The sequence below is a fragment of the Marmota flaviventris genome, chromosome 5, assembly GCF_047511675.1.
Source record: "Marmota flaviventris isolate mMarFla1 chromosome 5, mMarFla1.hap1, whole genome shotgun sequence".
In the NCBI taxonomy this organism is placed as follows: domain Eukaryota; kingdom Metazoa; phylum Chordata; class Mammalia; order Rodentia; family Sciuridae; genus Marmota; species Marmota flaviventris.
This window is the reverse complement of record NC_092502.1, coordinates 46,829,221-46,847,777: the sequence shown is the minus strand read 5'-3', so window position 1 is coordinate 46,847,777 and position 18,557 is coordinate 46,829,221.

Here is an 18,557-nt window from a genome sequence, read left to right as displayed (position 1 = left end):
GGTGGTTCTATTTCCAGTTTTCCAAGGAATCTCCATACTGCTTTCCAAATTGGCTGCACCAATTTGCAGTCCCACCAGCAATGTATGAGTGTACCTTTTCCCCAAATCCTTGCCAGCACTTGTTGTTGTTTGTCTTCATAATGGCTGCCACTCTTAATCCATTTATTGATTGGATTATTTGGGGTTTTGGGTGTTTATCTTGTTGAGCTCTTTATATACCCTAGAGATTAGAGCTCTATCTGATGTGTAAGGGGTAAAAATTTGTTCCCAGGATGTAGGCTCGCTATTCACCTCACATATTGTTTCTTTTGCTGAGAAAAAAACTTCTTAGTTTGAATCCATCCCATTTGTTGATTCTTGGTTTTAATTCTTGTGCTATAGGAAGTTGGGGCCTAGCCCCCAGTGAGTTTCTTGAGTGACATTAGGAAGATACCTCCTTCTTTGGTTTGAGAATAAAATCTCAACTAGCTAGAATATTGGAACAGGAAAGGATATTAATGGTTATTAGGAATGTAGAAGAAAGGCAGGAATTCTCGAATAAGAAAAATACTTGATTGTGCAGTTAGGGCCTGCCTGAGAAACAAAGAGCAAAGAGGGATGAGGTCTGAGCCTAACTTTTCCCACTGAAATTAGGAAAAGTTGCATCAGGTACAAGTTTTCAATGGAAAGAAAATTCCTGGGCAGACAGTAAGTGATTTCTATGGCAATTGCTCACTGGAATTTAAAAGGAAAAATAAATAAATAAGGAACCAAGCTTTTATTGTTTATTGTTTTGTCTGCTGCTCATCTCCCTCCTGGGACTCATCCACTCATCCACTCTGTGGCTATACCTTGTCCTCTCCTTTCCCCATCCTGCCTTCTATTCTGCTTTCTCTGTTTCGTCTTCCATTTGCATGGTTGCATTAGAACCATGAGTTTTAAAGTTCAAACTTGACATCCTACATAAACTGCACGAGGGTGGTACAAATTGCAGAGATGGGTCAGGAGGTCACCCTGGACAGTGGGAGAAGGTCAAAGGGTGGCACTCCTTGTGCATTAGGGGATCATAGGTATATTTGATTCTGGGGTATGAACCACAGCAAAACTTCTGCAGGGTAGAAAAGAAAGAAAATTTTATTTTTTGAAGGCACAAAGAGAAAAGAAATATTAGGATTACAGATGTAAAAGAATACTGCATCAGAAATTACCTAGCCTAGCACCTGTATTTTATTGATTATGGAAGGACAAGGGAGCAATGCATTCTCAATGTAAAACACCACGTTGAAATGTTATTTTTCAAATAATAGCTTGAGATCCTTAGAATAAATCAATGAATTGAGTACATCTTACATTAATCACATGGTAGCAGTAAACAATTTTAATTGTATTAGGTCGGATTTGATGTGGTTTTCTAATAAAGCAAATTCTTGCTTAGAGCAACTATGCATTAAAACCATTAAATATGGGAAATGTTATGTATTGGGAAAGATTAATTTGAAATGTGTCATATTGCTTTCCTCTGTTTCAGCTTTGGCTATTCATTTACATTTAGAAATAGTGCTTTAAGGATGGGTGAGTTCTTAGAGGGTTCCAATAATTTGATCTGCAACTCTGTCTCTTAAATGTAGGATAATCCCATTTGTGTCATTAACCAACTATTGACTTAAATTTAAACACCCTAGGCTCAAGTCACCAATCAATCTTATAAAAAAAGACATAGGGGAGTTGGACCCTTCTCTCTTTGGAAATAATGACTCTTCTACCCTAATACAATTCTTTGTTTGCTGCTGCTTTCTGAAGTGCCTGAGTATATTGTTTTTACTGTAAGCTGCCTCAAATCTTCTCTGGGAACAAGAAGGCTATCAATCCATAAATAGAGTCGAAGTGAGTCATGAGTTAGTCAATAGGGAAATTGTCAAAGGACTGTGCTTATCTGTATGGCCAGAAAAGTTCTGTTGGTTAGAACTGGGGACAAAATACAAAACCGCCACCCACTTTTCAGGCTAAATAAAGAACGGGGATAAATTGTAACACCTGATAGATTCTTAATCCAAAAGAAAAGAACGCCAATTATGCCTTCCAATTTTGACTCCTAAAATCCAGAGATTGGAGTGGGATCAGTGAGTCATCCAGACTTGCTCTCCCCTCTGATGCCGCACTGTCCTGGTGGGTCCTCAGCCTCTGGCTGTGTGGCAAGGCGGAGACCCTGATCCCAACCAAAGCAGTGGCATTTCATCCTAGGCCGACACTGCTTTTTACAAGGTCCTTCTGAATAGTGGATCAGGATGTTTCATAGGCATCCATTTGTAAACCAAATCAAATTTCTCTTTCACAACCCAGCAACGTATGGCTTCTATCATACTCCCGCTGTCTTAGGATGAATTCTGACAGAAAAATCAGGGTAATTTATTTCCAATGAGCTGAATCAGCTGCTGCCAACACTTTAAAAGTTGATCCATACTTCTCAACCTTTGTTCTTCGTTCTTTTTTTCTGCTTTTCTCTGATTTGCCTACATAACGACTAAAAGCATATCGAAGTAGAAAGTGCCTATAAATTATGTCTGTTCATTTTTTTTTAGTTCCTTATTAAAGGGTTAGAGGTTTTCTTCTGTAGACTTTGACCTTGAAATAAGTCAGACCATTTAGATGGTAGCTTTTAGATCCACTCTAATATGGAAGTCATAAGGGCACATGCCTTTTAAAAGCACTTACAATATGGTCAGTATGATGGAAGAATTGAACTTTTTATTTTATTTAACTTCAGTTCATTTAAACTTAAAAATCAAAGCACTGTGAATTATGTTTCCATCAAGCCAAATTTATTGTTTTTAATAGGATTGGATTTTACTCTAAGTGTTGCATTGTATAAGATAACTGTTATATTAGTGGTGCACATGTCTGGCACAGGTATCATTTCTGGAACACATGAACATGTGACATATCTAGTAAGTGCTAAAAAAATGATCTATACTATGTGATATTTTTCTATGCACAGGTGCAACATTTTTATTTCAATATTTTATACAGCAGCAGGAGTTAAAGTGATACCTGGGAAAGCCAAACATGATAATTAAGTTGAAATACTTATTATTTTATTAAAAGAATTTAATTGTAGATGGACACAAGGACACAATACCTTTTTAATTTTATTTATTTATTTTTTTAATGTGGTGCTGAGGATCTAACCTGTTGCCTCACACATACGAGCCAAGTGCTCTACCTCTGAGCCACAACCCCAGCCTGAAAAACTTATTATTTTAATTGTAAAAGCACTACATTATTTTCCAAAACAAAAGTAAGTGTGGAACACATTTTTAATTTTAAAATAAAGGCAAACCTGGCTCTCGCCAGAGACCCCCGCTGACAGATGAACTGGGTTCAAAAGAGCTGGCTGCAACATTAAGCTAAGAAAACAGCAAAAAAAAAAAAAAAAAAAAAAAAAGCACAGGACACAAAAGTAATTTTCATGTGGAGGGTGGAGGGTGGGACTACTCTGCAACCTCAAGTGTCCTCTTCCACGCTGGAAGGCAAGAGAGCAAGTGCACCTGGAATCCCTGTATTTATAGAGAACAGAAGACAAAGGATTTTCTATAGAATATTCTTCACCAAAATAAATCAGGGGATAAGGTTTCAAGGGGGCTTACCCAATCCCATTGGGTAATGCTGAAGTCCAGAGCTGAAGCAACTTCTTTGCCGATTGAAGGTGAAGGCCACTTGTTTCGCACAGCTCCTGCCAGACGGACACACACTTTACTCCAGGCTGAGAGGGGATGCTTAGCTCATGGGCAGGCGGCCTCCCACACCGGGTACTATGGATTAAGCCTGTAATCCCAGCAATTTGGGAGGCTGAGGCAGAAGGGTCATAAATTTACGGCCAGACTGGGCAATTTAGTGAGACCCTGATTCAAAATAAAAAATAAAAAGATCTGGGGATGTACCTCAGGGCTAGAATACCCTCATATTCAATTCCCAATACCAAAAATTAATAAATAAATAAATAAAATAAAGGCATATTATTCATGCAGCATCAAGTGGAAGTTAGAAGCTAATCCGTGACCATAACAATAGTTTAAAAAGAAAGAGAGAGAGAGAGAGAGATCCATCCAGGCTTAGTGGTGCAGAGGTAATCCCAGAGACCACAGAGGCAGGAAGGCAAGAAGATTTCGAGTTTGACATCAGTCTCATCAACTTATCAAAACGTTGTCTCAAAACAATTCAAAATGTGTTCCACACTTACTTTTATTTTGGAAAATAATGTAGTGCTTTTACAATTAAAATAATAAGTATATTCAGGTACAGCGTCCCTGGGTTTTACCAAGTACTACCAAAAAATAAAAATAAAAAAAAACTCTAATATTTTTCTAAAACTAGCAAAAACTAACTCCAATTTTAAAAAATCGCAAGTGGTTTTCTTTAGTTTAAGTTGAATTGTATGTCACTGCCTAATTCTTTCATTAGCTTTTGTCTCAAAGGACTTCCAAAATTGCCAAGAAATGTTCATTCCCAACCTAAAAAATAAAACTTGTGGCATAGATACTTTGAATCTTTTAAAACTATCATAGAATTGTAGATACATATGGAAAAAAATAGACCCTATTGTAACAGACAGCACTTATGTACTTGGTGAAAAAATGTGGACTTTTAAAAATAAAAGACTGATGTTTCCCTTGTGGCTTTATATCGATGTATGTTACCTATGACAATATCTGCAATCAGTTTTCTGAGACAGACTCTGAAAAGTGTCATGGTAGGGTTTTTTAAATCACTCATTACATTGCAAATGCTATGAAAATTCATCTGTTTTTGAAACTGTTTAAAAGAAATAAAAGATAATTTAGTGATCTTGTATTTTTTTTCAAATACTGATTGAATTGCAGAAAAAAGATTTTATTATAATGTTATCTCTAAATCAATATTTGCCTGAAACAAAAGGAACGCTTACCAAATATTCAATAATCAAAGACAAAAAATGACAATATGATTCATGCCACAAAAAAATAAGAGTGTCAATTTATGCTTGTCACTGAAATGACACTGCATATAAATGAATTAAATTTGACATTCCAAAGAAAGTAAAATTTTATTTGTGATCTAGCACTATAATAGGGGAATTTATGTTGAAATAAAAACCTTTCATTGCACAACTCAATAATAATGATTTTGCAAATTTTCCAATGTGAATAAATATATTGAAGATATTAATTATAATCAACAGTGCTGCTATAAAAATTGCTGCCAAAACTAAAAGAAAAAGTTAACAATGCTTTATTGATTGTGAAAAATTTGAAGATGCTTTTCAATTTATGTAATACCACTTTAATTTGTTGACAAAATTACCAAGTTAATACAGAATTAGTGAATTCACTTAAGTTGGATACAGTTTTGAAATTATGTTAAATGAGTTCTTCTAAAAAGATAAAGCAATTTTGTCAAAATGGATGCAAGATGCAAACATTAGAAGAAAATTATTTTTTGATACTTGCTTCAGTTATTGGAAAACTTTTAGTTATATCTATAGTTATTTGGGTTAGGTGAATCTACATCTTTAACTGTGAATTTTATGAAATCTAAATATAGACCAAGCATTTCTAATGAAAATTTACCATTCGTATTGAGATATACTATAAATATAAACCACATGCTAGATTTTAAAGACTTTGTAGGATTTTAGGAAAACAAAATTAATATCCTGTAAAATAATGTTTATATTGATTAGGAATTGAAATAATAATTTAGATATTTGGGGCTAAATAAAATATATATTTAATTTCACTAATCACTTATTTATGGTAATATAAATAAATGATGCTTTTCAATAAATGCATAAGTGACATAAAGATTAGACAAATCTTCCATGCAGAATTCCAAATGATCTATGGCCCCCACTCCCAATGTCAAGAAGGTAGAGCATAACTCCCTAACCCTTGAGTTTTCCTTCTAAGGAAAACACCATGAAATGATGGGGCAGTAACTTCATGGTGGAGAGAGCTGGCAAACACTCCCTTAGCTAGATAATCAAGGTTAACATCATCTAAATATCATCTAAATCAGATGGGCCGAGACCTAAGGTACAGTTCATCCTGAGGCAAATAAGTCTCTAGCTATGAAACTGTGAAGTCATACATTTTATGTGTTTCCAAAATACAAGGGTGGAACAGGAATAAGATAGACAGTCCTACTATGAAAGGGAGAAAGCGAAAAGAAGAAAGGGAAAACAGGTCCCAAATAAGTTTGAAACTCAGCCAGGCAGACAACATTAACTCTTAAGTCTTAGAAACAATCTGTTTGGAACTGGAAATATATATAACTCATAAAAGAGCTTGCCCAGCTTGTTCAAGGTCCTGGGTACAACGTCTAACACTGCAAAATTATTTGAAAAATAAAAATCATTGACTCAATGTCCCAACTTCCAGATACACTGGGGTGGGGGTTGGTCCCCCAGCAGCCCTATCCCGCAGTCAAAACCACAGCTCTCACTGAATGTAGCCAGGTGCCTTTAGCTTTCATAGGCTGGAATCATGCCTTGTAACTCTACTGGTCTGGGTTCTCAGGACTGACTCCATACTGGGCCTCTACAAGGCATTGCCCTAACAAGAACTCTTTGCAATGGGCAACCTCTAAGGTGACCCTCTTCCTGGATCATGTCAAGTTGCAGACACCTACATCCTTTAAAATCTACTTGGAGGTAGTAGCCAGGCCCCCATCACTCATGCCCTCTGCATGCCTGTGGCACCATGTGTTTCTGCCAAGTTTTACTGCTCTGTGTCCACTGAAGAGTGGCTAAGATGGCTGCACTGTACCTGGGCCCATCGGAACCACACTTGGAGTGGCCAATGAGCACTGAGACAAAAAGAGTCGCAGAGCCTTGAGGTGGTGTCAGGAAGCTCTGACTGACAAGTCTCTGCAGAACTCTAGGCCCCTCCTTTGAAAGCATTCTGGCCCTTGAACCCTAGTCCTCTAGTGGGAGGGGCAGCACCTATGATCTGCAGAATACCTTCAGGGTTCTTCTTCTTTGTCTTACAAGTACCACCTGACCAATCCATGCTAATCTCCTTTGCCAACAGATTGGCCACTCCCTTTGGCTTTCTCTTTCTCTTAATATGGACAGTCTGAGAATTTTCTAAATCTTTAAATTCTGCTTTTCTGTTTAAAACTCTCATCTTTAAATCATCTCTTTCTTACATTTTACTATAAATCTTCAAGACAAGTCAAACTGTATCTTCAACTCTTTGCTGAGAAGTTTCTTCATTCAAATAGCTTATTTCATTGCTTAGAAGTTCTACTTTCAACAAAACACAAGAACATAAACCACAGTGCAGCCAAATTCTTAGCCACTTCATAACAAGGCTTACCTCTCCCCAGTTTCCAAGAACACGTTCTTTGTTTCCATTTGAGTTCTCATCTACCACCCATATTTCCACCAACATTCTGTTAACAGCCACTTAAATATTCTCTAAGTAGCTTGAAGCTGTTCCTATATCTTTCCTCTTCTTTTGAGTCCTCACCTGAATTAGGCTTTACTGTGTTCTGTTCAAAGTAATTTGGTCTTTTTTTTTTTTTTCCTAGTATGCAGCTCAGAATTCTTTCAGACTCTGGCCACTACTCAGTTCCAAAATCACATTTTAGGTATTTGTTAACAGCAGCACTCCTTTCCTGATACCAATTTCTGTCTTAGTCTATTTGGGGTGCTATAACAAAACACCATTAAGTTGTGTAGCTTATAAATTATCTAAATTTATTTCTCATATTTCTAGAAGGTAAAAAGTCCAAGATCAAGGTGCCATCAAATTTGATGTCTATTGAGGAACTGCTTTCTGGTTCATCGATGGTAGCTTCTACTGTGTTGTCACATCATGAAAGGGATTAGCTAGTTCTTTATAGTATTGTTTATGAGGCCCCTAGTCTAATCATGAGGGCAGAGTTCTTATGACCCAATCATTTCTCAAAACCCTATCTGCTAATACCATGTCCCTGGGAATTAAGATTTTAACATAAGAAGGCAGAGTTGGGGCCACAAACATCCATTCTATATCAAGGACCTTCAAAATACCTAATACTCACAAACTATCAAGGTCATAAAAACAAGGAACATTGAGAAACTGTTATAGTATAAAGAAACTAAAAAAGACATAATATATATGTTGAATGGGATTCTGGAAAAGGGACATTAGGAAAAAAAAAAGAAAATACAAATTAATTATGGATATTAGTTTATAATGATATCAGCATTGATTTATTAATCATTATTGGTTTATTAGTTAATATTGGTTTATCCATCATGACAAATATACCATACTTCCATAAGATGTTAACACTTAAGGAATTGAGTGTGAGGTATATGGGAAATACCTGGAGGTTTTTGGGGGGTTTTTTTTGCAACTTTTCTATATATCTAAAACCATTATAAAATAAAAAGGTTATTGCAAAAAATTAAATTTCATCTGCTTTCTTTTTAATGTGGCTATTACTAAAAATCTTCCAATTACACATATGGTTTCACATTATAATTCCATTTTCCAGCATTGCTTTAGACAGTGGAGTGGCTATGGTACAAATGGCATTCAATCTGTTGTCTGAGAACCTCTGGTTTTCAGTGTGTCTTTACCATTGGCCACACATATCACACACCCTCCTAGCCCCAGGTCTTCATATGTAGGAAGAAAAAGAGTGGTTGCAAGGACTCGTATGAGTGGTTTAGTTGAAGGAAACAAGCACAATTCCTGGCTTGTATTAAACACTTATTGACCGGTACCATGTATTGTACTCCTGCTCTTGCAAAAGAAGGCAAATAATTGCAATGCAATACCAGAAGCCCTGCAGTATCACTGGAAACAGAATGACTCTTAGTTTGAGAGAACACCACCTGATGTGGATCTTTAAAGATGGAGTGGGCAGTTTTACCCAGGCTCACAAAAAACATTTATTCCCACATGGTTATGTCCCATGGCAATGTTAAATATGTATTATAGACATATTTTCTTCACATTTGGTCATGACTCTCTATTGGTCACCAGTCTGGTTTTTCTTGTGTATATCCTTTTTAATATATATATATATATATATATATATATATATATATATATATATATATATAATTGGCACTCTAAAATTCCTACAGTGTATAATTGATTTCTATATCATATACATAAATCATCTTTGCTTGGAACTTAAATGAGTATAATGTTAATGTATTGGAATAAAAAGGCTTAGTCATCTACACTACACAATCTAATCACCCAGCACTTATATTTGTTCAAATTTAGCTCATACTACACTAAGAAATATGGCCCTGGTTTTCTTCCCAGCAGAAGATGGACAATTAATTTCCTTTCCAGCAGAATGCTTCAGCAACTACAATCTCTTCTGAAGTACTTGGCTGAACGTCATCCATCTTTCTTTATTCTACTCACTCATTCAGTCAGTCCACAAATATTGTTTGAGTGCCACCACACACCATGTTGTGTCCTTCTGCATGTGTTTGCCTGCTTTGTTCATGTGTGTTTATCATGTTTTCCAGGTATGGTACAAATCACTTAAAAACCCAATTTGTCCTTCCTCTCTCTTCTGCAATGATCTCATCAGTTGACCCTCCTTTTCACTCATTCCACCATCATTACCAGCATTATGCCTGGCAGACTTTCCTAGCTAGAAGAAGGAGAATGGCATATCTGTGACTGAGTTACAAAGAAGCAAAGGAGGGCAGTCAAGATCACCTGACGTTTTTCTGAATAGGAAGTGTCAGACCCCTCACACTCCCCTTGATTCTATGCTACAACTTCTGCTGTTGCATTTCTCTTGTCATAAAATCCCATTTTTAGTAATTATAATTCAGCTTAATCACAATCCTCCTTTATTTGCTAAACCAAAAAATTTCTCCTAAATATCATCCAAGCTGAATTAACCAACCTTGGAAAGAGAGGCACAGATCTCATTTCTCACAGGAAATGAGGCTTGTGGGGTGGTTTCAGTGTTCCCCCCACCCAACACTTACCATGCCATGGTTTTTATATGAGTGCAAGTGAGAGCCAATGAGCAAGTTCAAGGTGCTGATGAACAAACTTGAACTAGTAGTTGATTTGACTTTGACACAATCCAGATCTCAGGCACCGAAAGCTATTTAACTTAATTACTCTCCCAGTAAAGAGCAAAATGGGGAAACTGAGTGCTATAATCAGCGCCAGTCTTCTTGACTGATCTGATTGTTAAAGCTGCAAAGGCAATCAGTTGCAATGGCTGGGAGGGAGTGTCGCTTGATTTCCTTCCTACTACATAGTTATTATTCTGAGGAATGCATTTAATTATAGAGAGAACTGGGTTATTTGCTTTTTAGTAGCTGCCTCTTTTTTGGTTATTCCTACCAGCACCTTTCCTTTTCTGAAAAAACAAAGGCATGTTTACAACCCCTCCACATCTTTTGGCTTCCATTTCAGAGCTCTCTCCCACACCAAAGGAAAGCAAGGTAGTGTGATGCAAATGGGCCCACAGTAGGCCACTTTTGCCAACCAGGGACCTGTTTTCAACTGCATGCAAACTAGAACTCTCCAAGGACCTGTGAACTGTAAATAACTTGGGCTGTGAAAGAGGTCAGCTTGGTTTAATTTAGAGCTTCACAGAGCTTTTCTATAGAAATTCAAACGCTGGTGAAAAACCCCTCTGGGGCCTATAAAAAAAAATTCAGGGCCAGCACCTCTATTTACTCTTTAGACTCCTGCCTGTCTGGTGGAGGTCTGCTCTTAAAAGCTAATCAGTCCCTCCACCGTTGGCTCCCAGCGGCAAGTGGGCCTCCTCAACACAACCCCTGAATAGAGCTGCCCTAGCACACCCCCGACTGGGGGACCGACCTGGGACGGTGGTAGAGGAAGCATTTGCTGGAAAGGCAGCATTGAGGTTAATGCTGACGAGTCTGGGGAACAGCATGGTGGCTGAGCTGATCTTGTCAGTCTTCCAACACAACCCACTCCCACACTAGGGACTCAGAGTGCTGCCCCAGTCACACTGCTGGAGTCACCCGAGGAATTCCTTTTCCTAGAAAATATACCCTCAATTTCACAGTGGTCAAAAAAACACAAAACGAATACTGGCCCTCTTTGCTGTCAGCCTGTTGCTCTCTGTCCCTTCTCCAGAAATCACTGACAGGGAAACCCAAAATCCCAAAGAATCACAAGAGAAATTGTTCCTAATGAAGAGATTTTTGAGACCAGAAAGGTACACACACTGGCCTCTGTCAAACTGTGGAAATAGGGGATTTAAAGTTCTGAATTCTGACTTCTGCCATGCCCAGAAAGTAAATGACTTAAATTGTGGCAAAAAAAAAAAAAAAAAAAAAAAAAAAAAAATCAGAGTTAGCTCTTAAGAGGAACTTTCTTGCCACAAAGAAAGTGAGGTATAGAATATGAAATAAGATGTTAACATATCTTGCTCTGAGGATATTTAAGATACAGCAGAGATTTTTTTTTTTCCTGAAGTTATAAGAACAGTTCTGCTTTGAACCAGATGATTCCCCAAAAGTGGCAAATTTCGCTAGATTTATTGGTAAAGACAGCTGCCTACTCTGGCAAGGAGAATGAGAAATATCCCAGCATACACCATAAAGCAAGTTAATACCCCATTATGATCACAACCTAGAACTGCTCCCCTATGAAAGAAAGTTAAACTCTTTGGTGCAGATGGTTTAATTCTGCAATATTCCTTTATCAATTTATACTACAAGGAGGTACCCTGACAGGTTTTTGAGGATCAGTGCTGATTCAGCAGATGAGGGCAATCAGTCCTTTAGAGCTCCAAAGCAGCATAATCTTCTTGATGGGCAAGTCTGCAGTGCTGGCTTCCATCATGGACAACTGAGCTAGGTGGTGGAATATCAGAGACCCTTAGGAGCATGTCTTCCTTTAGACATCTGCTCTCCCCAACCTTCGTACCACAACAGCAGCATCTGAGTTTTTAAATTTTATCTCTGAATTAGTCTTCAAGACACTATGTCTATAGTTATGAAAACATATTACTGAAGAAGGAAATGCTTAATCTTTTAATACCTATCAGTCAGTTAGTACCTATCCATATTTTGCCAAGGAGAGGAATACCTACCCCCAAAAGTTATTTAAGACGACCTGGTAGAAATCAGAGCCCCTGGAGCAATAAACAGAGAAGAGGTGTATAGATAGGGTGTGTGTGTGTGTGTGTGTGTGTGTGTGTGTGTGTGTTCATGTGTATGAGAGAGAGAAAGAGGAAGGAATGAAAGAATGAAGAGAGGAAGAAAGGGAGGGAGGAAGAGAGGGAGGGAGGGAGGGAGGCAGAGAGGGAGGGAGGGAGGGAGGAAGTGGGAAAAGAAAGAAGGGGAATGCTCAGGAGCATGAAGGCAGGGCAAACACTACAGTTTCAGGGAGCCACTCTGAATACAACCAATCCCATATTGTGCTTTACCTGGAGAAGTCTCATACTGATTGTACCCATTCTTCCATTATTTGTTTTGACTTTGCACTACAAAATGTGAATGTAGAAACTGAGGTACACAAAGGTAAAACTGGACTGGCAATAAGAATAGTTGGAGCATTTTAGGGAGCCCAGCAGATTAGGGAGACAGACTCAAAGGTTTCTCTAAGAAGGATCACAGAATCTGTCACCAGTGTGACTGATGAAGAAAGGGAACTCTGAAAAGCAGCTGTTGTGTTGCTATGCTATGCAGAGCCTGCACATATGTTGCCTGAGCCTCCCACACAAAAATGAGTATTCTCATAAGAATGCACACATATGCATGTGTATATTTACAGTGATGCATTAAGGAAGGACAGCCATATGTGTTATCAGTTGTCTCTTTTTTTTTTTTTTTTTTAGAAATAAGAACAAAAGAATATAGACAGTTCAAAAAGTTGAGAACTAAATTTTTTCTAGAAATATCTAACCTTAGCCTGCATTTTTTTTTACGATTACTTTCTCCTGGTAAATCTGAGTTCTTTCTGTTGGTTTCATAGTCTCTGTACACTGGCAGTGCCAACATTTGAGCATCATTTGCTTTGGTCTCACTGTGTTGGCACCCTACCATCCATATAAGAGTTGAAGCCAAAACTGGAAAAACAGAGACGTTGTGGCCTGGTTCATTTGCCTTGCAGACCCTTGGGTATTGTGAGCCACAATATGGGCTTATAGATCCTGACTGCCCTAAGCAGGTGAGTCATTCTAACTTAGCAATTAGCTGCATGCCTGCATTACGTGACTCCCTAGAGGACACAAATGATTGGGAGCCAGATCCCCAGGCCTGCATTTCATCCATGAGACTGCCTTGGCTCTCCAGCCTAACCTCATTCATAGCTTGATATAAACCAGGTTCTTTCCTAAATGTCATTTATTGTGAAATGAGCATCCCAGTCCCAATTCTTTACTTTCAATCTAAATAGTTTGATATCCTGTGATCCTTTCCACTGACCTTGCCCTTCCCCACTCCCACCAACTTGTGCTGTTCCACCTTTCATTTTTTTTAACCCATTAAGTTAAAGCCCTGCTGGTCTCCAAGTAATTTCCTCTATGCTTTAAGAAACTTCTCCCTTTACACTGACCTGACCTTGCAGAATCCTTAACCATACCAAATAATACTCAACTTTGTCCATCTGTGTTACTCTGCAAGCGAACAGAGAATAAACTGGAGCAGGAAGGTAAATCCAGATTATTTGGAAATATAAAGGAAACGGGGAGGTAGAATTAAGAGAGGCAGCATTAGATGGAACAGAGTAGAGGTAACAGAAGAAGAACGAAATGAAAGAAAGTAGGAATGAAATGGGAGAAAAATTAGCTAAACTAGCTAAGAGATTAGATCAAGAAAGATTCCTCAGAAAGGGAAAAGGAAAATGGACCAAACCTTGACTTAAACAATAAATCACTTAGATATTTATTAGACTAGGAAGCCACCATTTACTCAAGAGAAGAAGAAGAAGAAGAAGAAGAAGAAGAAGAAGAAGAAGAAGAGGAGGAGGAGGAGGAGGAGGAGGAGGAGGAGGAGGAGGAGGAGGAGGAGGAGGAGGAGGAGGAGGAGGAGGGAAGAAAAGGAGGAGAGAAGAAAAGGAGGGAGAGAGGAAATAAAAAGTCTTAGCAGAGAAAAGCTTGAGACAAAATTTTCAAAATGACAAGAAAAAAAGGAAAATTAGAAGATCTGAAGGCCATGAATGAGAAAATCCACAATGGGAAAATGTTTGGCTAAATTTCAGAGAAGCAACAGTCATGCAAACTCCCACGGAGTACAGCCTCTCTGCAACAAACCCTTTGCAGTTCATCCATCACTCATTAAAAGTGCCCCAAATGAGCCTTAAGGGAGATAGATGACCTTTTATATTTTTTCATGAATAATGTTAGTGATGGTGTCCTTCATCTTCATGGAACTGCTCAGGGCCTAAAATAATTCCCAACCCTTTATCCCCTTAACACAGAATGAAGTGCAAGTCCTTATGGCAGGAGTACTGGGAATGCGAAGCATCCTTTACTATTTAATTTTACCCGAACACATAGTCCTTATGAGCCAATGTCTACTGTTTAATCTCTTCAGTGAGTCAGCATGTTGCTAAATTCTTATTTTAATCCTTAGCACAGCTGTGGCATAGACATAAAAATACAGCTCCTTAACCGTAACCTATAGAAGCACAGTCTATTCTCCTACTGAGAAATAACTCAGCATGTTAAAAATTTTTCTCTCGACAGTATCAGAGGACCATCTGATAGAATGAAACATCAGTCACTAAACAAGACTCTAGGAACTCGATAATGAATAAATGGAATTTGAAATGTGATGAAAGGGCATAACTTAGATGATTATGAAGCTCTGGGCTATACAGTGCTATACAGATACTAAATATTAATACTGTAATGGAATTTAAAGCTAATTTCAAGTTCAAATTCCTGGAATTGGCTTAGGCTAAATTCAGTATTCCTTGTCTTATTAATTTTTACTGAAGTTATTTTCTCTTCTTAATCTAGGTAAGAGAAAAAAAAAAGAGTTAGAAAAGGTTTTGGTTGTAGTTAGTACTTTTTAAAATCAAATGGGAAAAGAAAAAATCTGGAATTTGAAATCTCAAATACTTGTTATAATTATTCTTTGTCATTTTTTAAATATCTTCCTTCTACATTATTTGAGTGCTTATAGTTTATCAACATAAGAACATTTGCCCTTCTGAGTTGCCCTGGCTGAGAACATTCTATCTACAAACAAAGCACATTTTTACGTCAAAGTTTCAGAAACCAGGAACAGTTAACCAACTTTTATTACCTCATTGCCCATTTGCCAATAATCTCTCTGTGTTTACCTAGAAAAAAAAATAAAGAAACTCTATGAAAAGAAATAAGAAATAAAAGGAAAAGAATGGAAGAAATAGAGGAAGAAAAAGAAGGATGAAGGGAGAAAAGAAAATTTAGTTCCTAGGACTTCAGTGAAGCCTAAATATGATCCACGCATCCTTTCTATTCATGGAGTTGACTTCAAAGTAGTTTGAGTTCAAAATAACTGAAGTGTGTACACAGTGGGTTTTTAAGAACATGGAAGGAGCAGTGCAGCTGTCCTTGTCTAAAAGACAATTATCCACATCTTTCACCCATCACAGGCCTGTTGGGAAACATTCTTCTTTCATGAGAGTAAATGACGAGGTGTGAAGGAACTGAACAGAGCAGAGCAGAAATAGTAGGAAAGGAAGAGCCACATTGGTGTTAGCTATAAAGGGTCTAATTCAGAAAGACCCAAACAGCTGTCTCCATTCTTCACATAGATACCCCAGGGTTTAAGTTCCACCAAGAAGTTCTTCTGCCTCTTAAACATTTCTCAGACTTTTTTTTTTTTAATTCTGGGGTTTAAACCAAGGGGGTGCTCTATCACTGAGCTACCTCTCTAACTCTTTTTATTTTTTATTCTGAAACGGGGCCTCACTAAGTTGTCTAGCCTGGCCTTGAACTTTCAATTCTCCTGCCTCCACCTCCCAAGTAGCTGGGAGTATAGGCATGTACAACTACACAGGCTAGTTAAAGATTTCCTCGTGTGCCTCTCCCTTTTTAAAAACAAATTTTTATATGTAATTGACATATAAAACACGTACATATTTAAGTGTACAATTTGATAAGTTTAACATATGTACACATTGTGAAATTATCATTATGATTAAGATAATGATCCTGACATCACCTTTTAAAATCACTCCTCCTCAAAGTCATTTGCATTTCTATAATAATATTGTCAGTCTTGTTTTGGATATTCTAGATCCTTTGCATTTCCACATGAATTTTAAATTAGGGTATCAATTTCTACAAAGAAACCTGTTCAGAGTTTGGTTAGCATTGCCTTGAATCAATAGATCACTTTGAGGAGATAGACATATTAACAATATTGATTCTTTTAATCTCATGAACATGGTATATCTCTCTGTTTATATACATCTTTAATTTTTCTCAGGAATAGTTGGCAGTTTCTTGGATATAGGTCTTGTACATCTTTTTTCAGACTTAACCCTGTTTCATGTTTTGATGTTATTGCAAATGGTATTTTTCCTTTCAATTTTTGGATAGCCACTGTTATTATATAAAAATAAAATTGATTTGGCAATCTCACTGAGGTTATTTGCTCCAGTATATTCCCTGAGATTGCCATGTCTGAGTAGAAAGACAGTTTGTTTCTTCCTTTCTTTCTTTTTCTTTCTTTCTCTTTCTTTCTTTCTTTCTTTCTTTCTTTCTTTCTTTCTTTCTTTCTTTCTTTCTTTCTTTCTTTCACATTTAGATTCTTTTTTCTTTTCCTGGCCATGAGTGCACTGACAATATGAGGTATAACTGGTCAAATTGGGCATCTTTGTCTCATTAGTTATCTCAAAGTCACATCATTCAGTCTTTCACCATCACATATGACGTCAGCTGTAGATTTTTTCATAGATGCCTTTTATCAGGTGCAGGAATTTTACTTCTTTAGTTCTCTGAGAATATTTTTCATGAAGAGATGATAAATTTAGTCAGCTAGATTTTCAGCATTTTTCAAAATTATCACATGATTTTTTTGTTTGGGGGCATACAGGAGATTTAACCCAGGGGCAATCTACCACAGAATGGCATCTCCAGTTCTTTTTATTTATATTTTGAAATTGGGTCTTATTAAATTGTCAAGGTTGACTTTGGGTTTGAGATCCTCCTGTTCCAGCTCCTGCACCAGGAGTCACTGAAACTAAAGCCATGTGCCATCACACCCACATAATTGTCATGATTTTTTATTTTTAGTTTTGCAGCATGATAAATTACATTGATTTTTAAATGCTGAACCAATTTTGCATTCCCAGGATAAACCCTCCTCATCATAATGTATCATGCTTTTATATATTGTATTTGATTTTAAAAATTATTATTCAGACAGAGTCTTGCTAAATTGCTTAGGACCTTGCTAGGTTGCTTTAAACCCTCCTTCTTCAGCCTCTCCAGACTCTATCTCAAAATAATAAATGAAAGTGATGGGGACATAGCTCAGTGGTAAAGTACCCCAGGGTTCAATCATCAGTATCAAAAGGAAAAAGAAAAATATGTTGGCCAGGCATCATGTTGCATTTCTGTGATCCCAGTGGCTCGGGAGGCTGAGGCAGGAGGATTATGAGTTCCAACTCAGCCTCAGCAATTTAGTGAGGCCCTAAGCAACTCAAAGAGAACCTGTCTCCAAATAATATATAAAAAAGGCTAGGGCCGGGCACAGAGGTGTACACCTATAATCCCAGAGGCTTGGGAGGCTAAGGCAGGAGGATCGAGAGTTCAAAGCCAACCTCAGCAAAGGCAAGGCACTAAGCAACTCAGTGAGACCCTGTCTCTAAATAAAATACATAATGGGGCTGGGGATGTGGCTTAGTGGTTGAGTGCCCCTAAGTTCAAACCCCAGTACCAAAAAAAAAGAAAGAAAAATTAAAGTGGGACTAGGGATATTGCTCAATTTACGACCCCTGGGTTCAATTCCCAGTATAAATAAATAAATAAATAAATAAAATGTTGTTTAGAATTTCTGCATCTATTTATTTGGGAGGGGGGAGTATAGGGTGCTGGGGACAGAAACCATGACCTCATGCATGCTAAGCCTATACTCTACTACTTTACTACACTCTTAGCCCTGCATCTTTGGTTATGAGGGATGGGGTTTGTACTTACCTTTATTTGAGTTTAGTATCAGGGTAATGCTAGTCTGACTGTATTAGAGTCTTATGAGGAGAAAATTTGAAAAAAAAAGAGTTTAATATCAAGATTAAAACATGAGACTGGAGAAATAAGAGATTTACTAATAAAAAGTAAAAAAGAAGTCCAAAAAGAATAGAAATCACAGATATTAAGATCAACCATAACCCCTAGTGCTGAAATCAAGCACTCAAACAAAATTCACAACTACATGTAAGCTAAAACCCAGATTGCTGGGGAGAACATGGTTGAGGCTCACCAATGGTAGAGAAGTCAAGGTGGTAACCACCAACAGAAGCTGCTAGAAATCTGCCCCAGGAAGTCAGGGAAGCTGCTCAAACGCAGATATCCCACTCCAATCCACTATAAAATTGCTAGGGCAATTAAGCATTTGAAGAAGCTGCTGGCCCCTGAGTTCTACT